The sequence below is a fragment of the Vidua macroura genome, chromosome 4 (assembly GCF_024509145.1).
Source record: "Vidua macroura isolate BioBank_ID:100142 chromosome 4, ASM2450914v1, whole genome shotgun sequence".
In the NCBI taxonomy this organism is placed as follows: domain Eukaryota; kingdom Metazoa; phylum Chordata; class Aves; order Passeriformes; family Viduidae; genus Vidua; species Vidua macroura.
Genome location: NC_071574.1, coordinates 57,697,624 through 57,708,654, shown reverse-complemented (window position 1 = coordinate 57,708,654; position 11,031 = coordinate 57,697,624).

Below are 11,031 nucleotides of genomic sequence, written 5' to 3'. Positions count from 1 at the left end.
TAAATTATTATTAAAATAATAAATATTATTCTTTTAATGTTTAAATGAAATAATTTTCCAGCACATGTGGTATTATGCATTTTATGGAATTTTAAAATATTAATAAATTTTTAAAGACTTAAGGATGAACTGTGGTGTTGCTGAGCCTGATTACAAAGCTTTCATTGATACCTCTGCTGGTCAGGGTTTCACTTTAATCTTCTGGGCTCTCATCCAACACATTTTGGCCTATAGTGCCCTTTGGGGATGGTCCTAAATTTCCTTCCAGGCACATTCAGTAGCAGTTACTGACAAAGCCACCTCCTTTGGAAATACAGCAGGGAATTTATATTTGTATATGCAAGTGCATCTATTCCATCTACAAATACAGTTGACAAATCAGCACTCTTTATTTTTTTTCCTGCAGTCTTGCACTCTGAACTTGTGCAGAGTTAAAAGTGGCAATCATAGAACCAGGTAATCTATTTTTGGGGTAACTTAGAATGTACCGTAAGTACCTGTAAATCATCACAAACTTCAGACTGATACAGCAGGCACATTTCGACTTTTCCTTTTTCTGATTAATAAAGTCCCAGTGTTAGGGAAGTTTTGGGTACTTCCTTTCAGAGGTAAGTAATTTCACTTAGGCTAAAACAAGAGGTTGAAAAATCAGGTGGGAATGGTCGACAGTTTTGTCCTTGACCAGAAGAGGTCACCCTTGTGTGCGGCATAGAGTGAATCTGAACCCCCTTTACCCCTTTCTCTAGCTCCTTAGAAATTAGGGGCTCTGGTTTAAATGAAAGATCTTGTATCCAGGTTCTCTTAATTTTGGGGAAGTTTTGGAACCCAGGTTGCACCCAGATTCCACACCTCAATCCTTGGTTTTCTGAGCAAGGTGGTTCTGTTGGTGGTTCAGGTAATTTTCGACCTCTGCCATTGCCTGAAGGTTTTCACTTGCTCATTTCTGTGAGGAGATTCACATATTTCCAGCTCGTGCGGGCTTGAATGAAGAAAAATGTGTATGAAATCGATTTTGATATGTTAATTGATATTTGGTGAAATGTGAAAAGTGAGTTTAAAGATATACTTTGTTTTTATTACTTTATAGTCATTTTTAAAGGATTGCTTTTAATCTTACAAAACATGTCTTTAAAACAAACAAAAAAAAAATTATAAAATGTGTTTCCTCCCCTTCCCTTGAAAATTTGACATTTGAGAGAGGTATTCTTAGGGGTACTGTATATTCCTCTACTCCCTAATTGGGTGCAGAGGTTTTTAATGCAAATACTTCTTCTCTCTGGACACAAAACTTTGACTTCTCATCTTAGATTTTCTTCCTTCTTTTCCTTCTTTAAAAGAAAAGCAGTGTCCTTTCACACATGTAATCAAGACCTGGAAGTTTGCCAGCATCTGTCTGACTCATCATTTTCAAAGGATGCTGTGAATGCTGGGAATCAAATTCTAGCTGAGAGACTGAAGGTAGACACTAGAGTGCCAAATTCCATTGCCACTTTACCATTTGAGCCCAAATAAGAAAGCAAAGCAAAAAGCAAAGCAGCTCTTTCTGTTATTATCCTGCTACCAATCATCACAGAACCAACACGGCTCTTTATACTAAGAATATGAATAATGTACAAAAGAATTTTAGAAAAATACCTTTAGGCTAGAAAACTGAGACTAATCATAATATTGTTTTTCATGAAAATAAGACTTGCTTTGAAGTATTTATGCTACTTCCTTACTATTCCCTTGGCTATATTTTGTTTTCATAATGTTTATTCAGTTAACTTAGGTTTTTTTATGCTTGTCTGGTCTTAATACCTTCTCTTTTCCCCCTTTCTTTTGATTCATGCTTTTTTCAGTTTTCTCAGGCTGATTTATCTCTGTCAAGTATTGCTTCATAGTGCAAGGCGTTGGACATAAATCCATTACTTATGGTATGTCTATTGCCGCAGAAAAATGCGTTTCACATGGAGCTCGATTTTTCCCCCCCACATTTAAGCATTATTATCCTTTTATAGAACATGAAGATCAATCATTAAACAGAACAAAATATAACCTAAGTGTTTAATTTTAAAACCTATACAGTCCTAACTAAATGTTTCCTTCCACAGAATTCAGGAGGCATTGCTTCTGGGGATGTTCAGATATTCTAAGTTCAAGTCACATCCTTCAATCCATATGTAGATTAAACCTGTGCCTTTCTTGAAGCCCTCTTTCTTACATGGACCCATGTTTCTTACAACGGCTGTGATGACACCTTTGTTAACATTACTGCAATACATTTGCAATGTTGCAAAGAAAATATTAGCATGGTATCAATGCAGACAATCAAAACCTACTGGAATCATAGTTTTAAGAGGCTAATATTCTCACTGGATATATTTGGAAACAAATTACTTCTATTTCTGCTACTTGAATATGATGCAGGAATGGAAAACACCTAAGCAAAATTATTAGTGTTTAGATTTCTTTGTCTTGTGGCTACATGTCTTGTGGTAAAGAACTTCTTGCCTCTATTTACTCAGCTTGTTTCTTAGGTTTGTACTGTCAGAGATAGCTCCCAAGTGGGACTGAGATTTTATGCTTTTAGTCACTTTTCTGACACACAAACACATATAAGCTTAAATCCCTGAAGTTAAGGACAAAATTCCTGTTCATCTTGGTAGGTTCAAGATTTCACCCCAGGCATCTTGGGAGACAGCACTTGCACTTAACATCACAACATTTTTTGACAGTAAGTAAAACAAACACACTTTAAAACTTGCTGGTTTTAAGCCACATTACTCATCACAAGCCTTTCTGTATAGATTGAAAATTTCTACCCCATTTTTTGAGTTTTTTTAAAATAAAGGGTAATTGGAGGTATCTGTATACTAAGTAAAGAGTGTAAATGATATAGCATTCATCGAATTCTTTCATTTAAGTCTATTGAAATAATTGTTGTTGGAGTATATTAGAAACTGATTGAAATGTCAGACTGAACCTTGCAGTTAGCCAGAGTGAACTGTCTCAACATCTTCTTAAAGTCACAGCATTTCCTTCCCTTCAAGTTTTGTAATTTGAAACTTGAATAATATTCATCCAAGGATTCATATTTCTTTCAATTAAATGTATTTAATAAGAAGCTAAGTATGTATAACATAGCTTAGCTGTTGACTCAAAGCTGTGTATGTTAAGAACAGTACTTCTACATTTACACTTTTAGTTACTCAAATGAGGAACTAGAACTGGATCTTTGTTACATATTTCCTACAGAATTTCTCTAAATCTCGAAATTTGCATGCATTGCCAGGTTAGAAAGTCAGCAAATTACTTATTCACCTTCTTTTGCTTAGTGTATGCACACATCTTCTATCACACAGAAAGCAATTAATTTATCAACAACAAAAAAAAAAAGCCATTAACCTGAAAGAAAGCATTCTGCTATGATCTATGGATCTGTGAATCGCATGCATCACATTGGCCTGAGATAGGAATTTCTGCTGAATGCTGGACAGTGTGAAAGAAACAAGCAAATACCCAATATTCATCATGTGCTTTACAGATTGAAAACTGAGCTCAACTTCTACTGAATTTAAATACACCAAATATTATTATGCTTACCAGTAACATCAGGCACTTTTTGATTAATAGTTGATTAAAATATTGATTTGGTACACAATCAAAAAGCTAAACATGACAATGTCATGTTTATGACGTCATGCTCTCTCAAAAGAGCACTTTTTCCTCTCACTTTTCTTGATGTGCTTTCAACAGACAAATTCCCTTTTACCTTATATCAGGTTTTGATAAGAATTTCATTGATATGAATAACCCTGTGGAAAATCAGGTACTCCTGCATTCTTTTTTTTTCTTTTCCAATTAGGTTGTTGTATGTTTATTATAGCATATACACACTTTTCAAATATAATAACAATACTGTTTGTTTGATGTGGGATATACTATATTTAATGCTCCACTTTTTTGCAATTGTTTTTCCCAAACCTGTGGTATACAGAAATTTGATGATCACCAACTACCTTTTCCCCTCAGTTTTGCAAAAAAATTTATACAATTAATACTTTTTGACAAAATGAAAATATATATCTGAAGTAGAATTGACCACCTTACTGAAAAATTTGAGCATTAAGTATCTTGCTACCTGAGAAAAGCATTATGCACCCAATGTTTGAATGAGAATTCAAACAGTTCTGTGAAGTCACAGAACTTCAGACTAAACAGAATTGTTTGACAGAGAACCCTGGGAAAAATTTAAAATATATCTCCCTGCTTTATAAATGGGTCATTTAGTCTATTCTTCCAGAAGTTCTAATGAATAAGGATCTTTAGTATTAACTGTTGAGATTCTGCTATCATGTTTTCTGTAGACAATTCTACTTGAGACAGAGCTCTAGCAGACGTTGATTTCCATGCTGCCTTTAGATGTCCCTCATTCCTTCCTTCCTTCCTTCCTTGCATAATCATCCCTAACCCCAGAATATTCTCTTTTCAGAGGATGTTCAGACTTCTTCCTGAATTAAATAAGCATAAAATGCAACAGTTATAGTCACAGGAGTGAGTTTTATTTGTTCCCATTCAGCACAAATGAACCCAAACCACACAATTTCTTGGCTTGCAAAAATTTCTATACCTCCATGCCACACATGGAGGTAGCTTTTGGAAAATACCATCCATACAGTAATAAAAACAGACATGAGAACTTGAAAGTCCAAATGTAGCTGACAAAATTTCCTTTTAAAGTAAATACTGTTGTAAGGCATAATCAGAAGAACTATATACTTCCTCATCAGGTAGAAAAATACCTGGTAAGAAGACGTGCTGCCAGCTTCCCATCCACCCCACCCTTTTTTTGACAGCCTGTCTCCCAAGATGGCAATTGTATGTCAAGCATGTTACATTCTGGGAAGAGACTTTGTGCATGCAGCATTACAGGTTCATCAGCCTGAACATATCAGGATTAGTTGCAGGTACTAATGAAGTGGTGCCTCCCCACTCACTTCTGCCTCTTCAGTGGCAAGATTCAGCCAACCTCTGCTTCAGCAGCAGCCGTTCTCCAGCAGAGGCTGAACTCCTGCAGGAGTCCTACAGCAGCCTGCAGACTGTTCTTGGGCACTCCAGAAGCTGGTTCCCAGTACCAGATTTCCTTCTGCCTTGAGTAGTTAGCAACAACTGCCTGACCCTTTCCCCACTCCAGAAAGCAGTACACTAGAAAAATTCATGCTTCTTCTCTAAAATAAAACCCCCAAACCAAAACAAACAACCATAAACCTCAACAAACAAACAAACAACGACAAAACTAAAAAAAAACCACAAACAACCAAAAAAAACCCACCAAAAACAAAACAAAAAAAAAATCAAAAAAACAACAAAAAAAAAAAACAAGGAAAATAATTAACTTTTGTAATGAAAAACATCTTCACAATTGGATTTATTTCTGTATTTTGAAAAAAAAATGATATTTCTTTCCATGTGATGACTATGTTTTTTGAACTTTTGTAGCATCAACACTCATCTGACTGGAGAGTTGATAGGCATCTGGGTAACTACATCTGGGTAATTTTTAAAAATACTCTTATTTTCAAGAGGTTCATGAATAGCTGTCTTGCTCCTACTTACTGTCCCTGCCTGTTCCAGATGATACATCCTGGCATGGGCATGCATATTTTGAAGAGAGGCAATTTTTCAATAGAGGTAAATGGAAGACAGAGAAAGGATGGGTGACTTAATTTTTTAATATATTAATATATGATTGAGATATTAGTCCTGTGTAAAATAGTTACCTTGTAATACAGCTGTATCTTTGACTTTGTATTACGCTGTATCTTTGACTGCAGAGCTGGCCTTTGGTCTTGTTTCAGGTACAGTTTTAAAACCAGTACATACAGCACAAATATACTTAAAGACTCTGGGATAAAGTGGGTATACAGAGGGAATAAAATTTTCAATAAAATCAAAATCTTTGGCATATCAGAAATAGCAGGAAATATATTTTTTGTACAACTTCTATCCTCAATATTTTCCCAAGAAGGACTGCCTCTATTTTTTGCTATGCCTACAAAAAATATACAACTGTGGAAAAAAGAACACTGAATCTGGAGACATCATACCAAAGCACAGGCACTGAAAAGGTATATTACTAATGTATCTAAATATAGAAAAAGATTATAATAAAAATTATAAAATTAGTCAGAAAACAAGAAAAGGCAAAAGGCAAGAAAAAGAAGACATCATGCCAGTGACACGGAAGACTTTTTTTGGGAATGTCTGCATCTTGGGTAACATGTTAACTAGTAGGTAGATGAATATATAAACATATTTAGGGATTCAGTTTTTCAACAACTTTTCTAAATTTGCTGCAGTACTTCTAATCAGGCTCTTATGACATTTTCTATTTAGTCCTTCTCCTTATTCTATGATCAGTATGTGAGGAACTAGAGAATTCAGACACGAAATGATAACATTCATTTACTGATCTTTGTTGACAACTTGATTATTATTCTACCTCCAGAGCAAGACTTTTGGATGTTGATGAGCAATTTGATGCCAAATTTAGTGTAGTCAAAATGACAACAGACACATTCACGAACAAGTCTGTAGTTATTCTAAAACTGCTGACCTAAATAAAATGTAAGTGAACAGGGAGAAAGTACAAGATGTTAAAGAATGTCTTACTTTGAAATCAATCTTCTGTAGCTAAGATAACCTAAAATAATACTGGTATATGGAGCACCTGAAATTGTATAGTGGTGTTTTTCAGAAGTATCGAGAACAATTAGGCATTGAGATACCATGAAATTAAATAATTGAATGGGGATTGGGAAGATAGGCAGTTGTGGATTAGTTTCCTTTCATGACTGCCACCTAGTTCTCCCAAAATAGACACACAAACCAAAACCAGAACAGCCGTTTGAATTAAACTCCAGACCTTGCTAACAGAAAGTGTGATTGCCTCACTATTTATGCAGGTAGTCTCTTTGTTAAGAAAATATATAAGACTGGAAATGCATAGGAAAGTGTGTGTAGTATGTCAAAGAGGAAAATATGTGCCAGTTCTTTACCAATTGTTTATAGGGAGAAGCTTTTTGCCTTCCTCCTGAAAACAGGAGCCAAGGTGCAAAGTGGATCAGGCTGGGAGCTACAGGGGGGTAGCCAGCAGGCAGAGATAGAATAACTGCTTCTGCATCCTCTTCTGTGCTCTCCCCTTGCAACACTGTAAGTGTAGTCAAATATGGAAAAGCCAAAGGGAAAAATGCTTGCCCATGCTAAGACTTAGCTGCAGTGCAGGAGTTCAGGAGTGAGTTCATTTGGAAAATGTAGTTTGGCTTCTCTAAGCTAAAACAATCTTGGCTACAGAATTAGAGAACTGTTTTGGTTATAGTCACGCACATACCCCCTGTGATTTAGGTGAGGTAGAGTAGCTGGCACATCCACTCAACGATTTAAAAAATTAAACTGAAGGATCAAGGCAACTCTAACATTCTAGCTGATGAAGGTCTAAGCAGAATGCTTTGTAACAGACTGTAATGTCTTCAAGCATTGCAAAGAAAAAAAGTTAGGAAAGTTTGTCCCTCATTGCCTTTATTACCTATTGTTATCTCCATTTCATGTTTCCATCACTGGGTTATGTTGCCAGTGCAAATTTCAATGAAGACAGGATGACAAATATTTTCACAAATTTTCTGATATTCCTGTGAGATGCACCCCATTCCAGTGTCTGTTGAATATAACTGTCATAAAAAAAGAGTTAGGAAAAAAAACCTCTTATTGTTTTAGAAATCCCACAAACTATAATCCATAAAATTAAATAAATTATTTTAGAGACCAGAAACTTCATATAATTCTCTGACTAGTCTTAGATATATAGATGGGTGTTGGGAGGCTTTAACATGCACTTTTAGCTCAATAATTGTTGAAACTCTTGCTCATTAAGAGCAATAAAGATTTATGACTGCAGATATTTGATTATGACCACAACTGGATTAAAGGGTTCTCCATATGTAGATTTTGAAATTCAGTGTTGAGTTTTTAGCCCTGTTCTTTTCTGTAACAACATTTTCCCCCACATGTAGATGGAGAAACGTAACAGCTGATTTAACATATACCATGCTCTGAAGGATGCAGAGCTGTTTAAAAGGACAGTCCAGGATCAAAGCGCTGCTGTTTCAGCCATACACCCCATTTTTATCTTCACTTTATTTCCTCTGTCAGCAGTAAAGACACCAAATGTGTTTCCACCAGGAGATCCCTCCTACTCTTAGGTCACTCTTAGATACTTCTTCTCCTCCTGAATTATTTATCCTTTAAACCAGATAGACACTGGTTCAGAGCCAAGGTATTGGAAAATTTGGTGTGTTCTATTTATCACTTTTATCTGTCTCTGCAGAGCTTTTATTACTATCCCAGTTTCTAAAGGGACATGTTAAAATACTCCAACTCGTCACATGTACTGGCCCTTCTGCACAAAAAAAAAAAAAAAAAAAGTGAATTTTGTAATTTTGTATGACAAAATACGAAGATACTTCATGCATTTTATATTATGATTACCTCACTATAAGACTTTTGTGTTATCACATACAATTAGCTGGTACTGAATCGAAAATACATCCTTTGTCAGTGTGGTTGGTAGTCTCATGGTGACTTTTGTGGGAACAAAGTTTTGATTCCTTTCTTTGACCTAAAAGCTAAAGTTCATGGCCTTATATAGACAAGATGATAACAGACTGATTTCTTCCAATATGTTGCTTTCTACATTAAAAAAAAAAAAAATGTTTAGGGGAACCTTGAAGGGAATGAGATGTAATAAAATATATGAAATAGTTTCTTTTCTTCAACATTCTAAGACTAAGATTTGGCCTCAGAATTCCCTCTTTCCTCCAAACCATGATGAGAGTATGGTTTCTTGCTCTTTTTCTTAGCACTCTGACAGATGTTTGCCAATGGATTTAATGGCTACATGATAAAACATGATATCCACTTTTTATCTGTTTTATCAGAATTTACTGGCTTATAACAAAAGGGGTAGAAGGAAGCATGCTTTGTTACCTGAGTCACTCAAGTTCAAGATATTCATTCAAGTAATGAAAGACAGCAGAATAATGACAAGAAACAAACCTATGAAGGAATTTTGATGAGGGGAATGTGTCTATTATAGTATATTCAACATGAGCAGAGAGGCAAGGCACACAGCCAAAGGTACTAATGTCATAAACCAATGCAGATAAATCTAGTGGAACCTTTAGCTTCTCTGCAGTTTGCTCCTCAAAGAATAGATAACTTTTTACAGTGGATAGAAAGGACAACATATGCATTGATATCTTTTTCTTTTGGTTTGGTTTTTTGGTTTCTTGTTTTGAATAGAGACATTGAGTAGAGAATAACTTTTCTGGATTACAGGAAACTTGTTTGGTATAGAAGCTTCCAAACAGAAAGGAAAAAGGAGCTGGATAGCTCTTTTTTACCATGTCACCCCATCCTCAGCTAGATCCAAGGGGGATACTATCAACCCAAGAACCACCACTCTGATGTTTTCCTCTGTCCACTTCCGCAGCAGCATAATTTGCTTGTCTTCAACAGAGATACTTATGATTTTACAGGCAAAAATGAGAGAAGAATTCAGTGATAGCCTGGACAATGCTGAACTAAAAATAGAATGAGCAGTAAAATAAAGTGTGTTGTTGGATTTTCACACCTATGTGGAGCATTCAGCTATGAGTATTGTAAGTAAAAATATGTGGACACCATAAAAATCAATAAACAATTCAGAAATTACTGGCATTCCAACCCAATGGGAACAATTTTATTTAACCCAGCAAGCTGTGGACCAGATGCTAAAGGTGAGTTTCATGCATTCTGCTGTCAGAACAGATTTCTGTCCTCCCCTATGCAACTCCTTCTCACCATACATGTCTGTTGGCTTTCTGACAATGAGGGCATTTCTTTTTCTCCAGAGTGGACTAATTAAGATATCAGTAAAGAAACACCATTCCCTCCCTCCACCACTCAAGTGGATAATTTCTGATAACCCGTTCACCCGCCATGTATCAGATGAACAACAGTGCAGAACAGTGTGGCTGAGGATGGGAATACAAGAAACTGTTGACTTTTTTTGGTAGGGAAAATGTATTAGGCTTACTAAACTCTGATTTGAAATCACAAGGTAAAGCTTTAGGATGGATTTTAAAAAGAATGAAGAAGATAGAACTTGGTACAACAGAATAGTACTAAGCACCCTGACCATAAACCAGCCAAAGACACAATCCTGAGTTTAGCTGTGAGGAATATAGGACTTCACTCCTGGGACAAAAAGGAAATAAATCCTGTAGATTCCTAATTAAATCCCAAACTATATATATTTTTAAAATATTTTTATTTAAAACCACAAAAAGTATGGATATGCTTTTCAATTGCAGGCAAAAGAGAGGGAGGGAAAAAGCATTTTCAGACAATTAGGCTTTAAGTTTTGTACAAACTGCAAGAGGTAAAAAGATGACCATTTTTAGAGAAACGATGAAACTTTAAATCAAAATTAAGTCTTAATATATCTTAATTATTAATTTATTTTACAAGCTTCATAACAGTGCTAGGTTATTTGACTGGAAGATACTTCATGATGCTCAGTAGCCTGAATCATAATCATCAGAGAAAATAAGAGACTAATACTGTTTCTCAGTGTTTTAACACTGATTTGAAGAAGCTAAAGTGTCAACTTGCATCTTGTTAGAGACCTAATAACTGAAAGTTTTTCTTTTTGTCTGTGAATCAAAACAATTAATATAGCACTGGAACTGCAACATGATTAATCACAGTCAGCACTCTGCAGCTGCCACGCAGGGAAGCCGGCCAAGCAAGCCCACCAGCACTAGTCTGGTGACCTGACCTAGTGTGATGAATGAGAGGGCTCCAGTTGGTGAAAGACAACAAACCTGGCCCTAAATGTATGGGAGTGCAATTCCAAGGTATGTGTGTTTGACAGCCAAGAAGATTGTCTCACTGGATACCTGAGGAATTGCATAGGGGAAAGTGACATGTTAACTATTTGTGTTAAAGCAT